The sequence below is a fragment of the Alosa sapidissima genome, chromosome 19 (assembly GCF_018492685.1).
Source record: "Alosa sapidissima isolate fAloSap1 chromosome 19, fAloSap1.pri, whole genome shotgun sequence".
Lineage (NCBI taxonomy): Eukaryota > Metazoa > Chordata > Actinopteri > Clupeiformes > Clupeidae > Alosa > Alosa sapidissima.
In genome coordinates this window covers 20,029,384-20,033,366 of record NC_055975.1, presented here as the reverse complement: position 1 = coordinate 20,033,366, position 3,983 = coordinate 20,029,384, and the positions used below count along the sequence as shown (strand labels likewise).

At 40.3% G+C, this 3,983-nt stretch overlaps 1 long non-coding RNA gene across 1 annotated transcript; it reads right to left on the bottom strand.

Moving 5' to 3' along the window:
- Positions 1–735: 735 nt before the first annotated feature.
- On the bottom strand, positions 736–3,718 carry LOC121693131. The gene is made up of 3 exons (XR_006025415.1): positions 2,800–3,718; positions 1,561–1,901; positions 736–1,331 (listed from the first exon to the last, which is right to left on the bottom strand). It is a non-coding gene; the product is annotated as an uncharacterized LOC121693131 (long non-coding RNA).
- Between the last annotated feature and the right edge of the window lie 265 nt (positions 3,719–3,983).

The following is a 3,983-nucleotide window of genomic DNA, read 5'->3' as shown; positions in this document are numbered from 1 at the left end:
AACACATACTTACAGCACATTTGACTTAAAAGCATGAGAGAGAGAGAGAGAGAAAGACTGATGTTTACTGTTGTTGTTTTGCTTTGGTACCACATCTCTCTGTTCAGTCAAACGGGGCAGACTTGTAGCCCCACTTGGCTGATATGACCATTACGGTATTCTGTAATAAGATTGCAATATTTTATTATAAAATGTGAAATTTAAAGATTCCATAGGGATTTTGTGAATATATATACCGGCAGATATTTATCTCTTAAGTGTGAACATAAGGCAGTAGTTTTCATATAAAACAAAGCTTTTTAAAGGAGAAATCCGGATGATTTTTACATGGATTGTTAGATCGCTAGTACTGGTTACTAGGTCTGGGCCATTATCTAAACGTGCCTTTTTTGCCTCTTAAAGGATAATTCCGGTATTTAGCACTTTGAGTCCCTTTTCTGGTTTGTTTTGGATGAACTAGAGTGGTGGACACTGTAATTTTGACAATGGGTCCTGTCTCGACTTTTCTGACTCGTTTTGAATCACCTTTGATTACTTCAGAGTTGCTGCCTACAGGCATGCACAAACATGTCTTTAAAACAACCCTTAACGTTCATTTTCAAAACTGTGCAACTGCAAAAGTGGTAAATACCGGAATTATCCTTTAACAGACTCAAAATCTCATTGAAAGTTCTGGGCCCTTACATGACAAAACAATACGTTTTCAACTCATTTATTGTAAAGAAACCGTTTGAATTCAAAGTTTTTACAGATGGTACATCCTCTACCTCTGTATGTATTTCAGCAGTTCCAGGGAACACAGTCTTGAGGGCACCTTTTTATCCAACGGCAGTGCCACAAGGAACAGTCTTGAGTGCACCTTTTTAATCCAACTGCACACAATGTCATAAGGTTCAGAAAAAAGCAGCAGGGAAACGTAGAAAATTAATAGGATCTGGCATTTCTCTCTCTCCAACCTGACCCCCCCGACCCCCCTGGAGCAGTGGTAAGATCAGAGAATGATGGCCTTAACCTGCATTCACATTCATTCACACACACACATACACACCTAGAGAGAACTCTATGATGTTCCACCAGAAATAAATGTCCTCTTCCACATGCCTTTAAAGATGGAAACGGTATAGCCCTTAAAAGTCCCTATGAAATGATTCACTGGTTACATAATCATCAGTTACCATCGTTGTCTGCTCAGTTCTCCTTGAACACAGTGTCCCCTCATGTTGTTCAGCTCATCAATCAAGATGCTAACAACACCAGTGTTATGGGTTTGACGTCAAGGAAGTACTGTTATCCTGTTGTACATGCCATGTTGCGTTGCTTTGCATCTTGCACTAGGATGTGAAACATTACCATAACATTCAAGTCTTTACAATGTCCTTAAATGCCTTGCCTGAAGCTATTGGTTTGTTTCAAAATGTAAAAAAAGCTGTCAAAAGGGGAATAAACCCTTGTTTTGTTGTATCCCTCATGTTAAACTATTGGTGCACAGTTTTTTGTCTTGGTAATATGGACACGTTTGAAATTGTAGCCGCTTACTGCGTCGAGCAGCTCCATCCATACCTGTGAATGTGGCTTGGGTGCTTGGTGTGACGGATGCAGGTGGGTGAAAGGGTGGAGGAGTCGTATGTCTCCATTAACCTGACCCTGCATGCATTTCTCAGGTAGATCCATCACAGCTGATGAGCCCCAGCATCGATCACTTTCCACCGACCACATAATCGGGACTCAGAACATAACAAAGGGGAAAGACTCCTAATTGTTCTGGCAACAAAGCAGGATCTCACCACTGGATAGGCAATTCTTTCTCACTCTCATATAGGACCTAGGCTTGGTTGGTTTAATTTTACAAGGTCTGAGTGTGAAGAATGCTGTTGAGCATTGTCCACTCAAGTACTGAGATTCTGTAATGACAAAAAAAAAGTGTCATTATCAAATGTCATGTTTCATCATCGCACATCTGCCACTGCAAAAATTAATTTCCATAACCGACACTATTAGGCCAAATAACCTACGTCATTGTCATTGTTAAGTGTTATATTTAATGGCAATCAGTTTGGATCATAGACTGTATATATAGAACTATATATACAGTCTATGGTTTGGATACTGTAGGTCCTCTGACGCTATAAGGGAGAGAGAAGTTATAAGCCTTTAAGGATTTTGTGTTAGGTCTCTACTCTGTCTGATTTGATTTAAAAAAATCTGATGTATGATCAGCTAGGTCTGTGCTGTGCTGTTGTTCATCAAAAGACCGCATGGATGTATGTTTCTCTGTCTCCGCTGTCTCCCATCAAAAAAATGTTGTCTCCACGGCAACCCGCCCAGGTCTGTTCCCTCACCCACCACACCACACGCTGTTCACTTTTCTTCAAGGACATTATGCATGTTTGAGGCCCTATTCCAAACTGGATTGTAGTACTCATATAAACCATCCCTCATCCTTAGGACTTCCAATTTTGTCAACCACTCACATAGCCATTCATTTTCACAACATGTTCAGAACCAGTTTGCTTGTGTAGAACTACTGGAAAAAGATGTTCAAGGAATTGACATGCTGTTACTGTATGTGTGGAGGCTAAAAAAAACAAATGCTGGGCTGCTAATGGCAGTCAAGCAGCTGAATATTTCACATTAGTAATAGTATAGAGCCCCCCCCAACCTCGCACACCTTTTTTAACCTGGTGGTGAAACGGGTGTTTAGGTTGGGCTCAATACATCTAGATTTGCGATTGTGAGTAGGGAATGTACATGTTGAAAGATGGGAATGGAGAATTCAACCCCTAAAGGAGCCCTGCTCACCTCTGCTCCAGATAATGTGTAGCGCTCTGATAGAACCAGACTGCCGAGGGCGGGTGCATGTGTTGGAGGCTGGGCTTACACACTCTTTGCTCCATTTACTGCACTCGTTCTACAGATAGGCCGCTACATCATGGAAATACGACATTACGTGTAGGCTATGTAAAGCAGGGTTCTGCAACTCGTTCTACAGATACGTCATGGAAATACAACATTATGTGTATGTACAGCAGGGTTCTGCAACATTCCAGAATTGAATTGAAGCTGGCTCTTCAATTCCATTTTAGTTCTTGATTTTACTTGCATTTCAACTGAGGTAGCAAACAGGAAGCAGAATAGCAATTAGAATTTTGCACGACCCTGTACAGCCCTATCAGTCATTTCAAAAGGCACTTCTTTCGCACATGCTAAACTCAATAGACTAATCACCACAGCAAAGAACAACGAAGGTCTCGCCTGACTGTTGCTGCTCTCATGTGGTTGTCATGGAGAACAGCCGCGACCATCAGAGTGATGTGGCTATTATGGTATTAGCATCACTCTAAAGAAAAAGAAAGAAATTATTTTGTGATGCGTTACTTAAGTGCTAATCACATTACAATCAGAGCACATTAAGCTGTCTGCCATGGTCTTCACATCAGAGAAGACTTAATGATTGCCTTTTTGATGGAAGCATTCTATCCACGTTGCTTACAAGAATCGTGAGAATAAAAAAAAAAAACATGTCTTTCTTCAACATATAATTAAGCTCCTAAGACAGCATCTCCTCAAGCTAGATCACTCTCGACAGTGAAGTACCATTCAACTGCTTTTAATGGTACCATTGTGATACTGAATTTGATTTTGAAACAGATTTAACTCAATACTTCTCCTTTCAGAGTTCCTTCCACAGCGCTCTGACTGACTGTTTTCCAGCAGAAAGGGCACATTGTCCATTGGTGGTTTGGAAGTTATTGCACCATTACAGCCATCATCATGATATTGCTTCTTCAAAGTGCATATTATCGCTAGCTGGCAGAATGTGAAGAGTTTACCAAAACACAGCAAGACTTTTTAATAAAGAATAATAATAAAAAACTTTTTTTTTGATAGAGTGTTTGATAGTTAAATATCAGCTTGCTGATATCATTCTGCTTGCTCATCAGACCATCCAAAAAAAAAAAAAAAAAAAAAAACACACACACAGC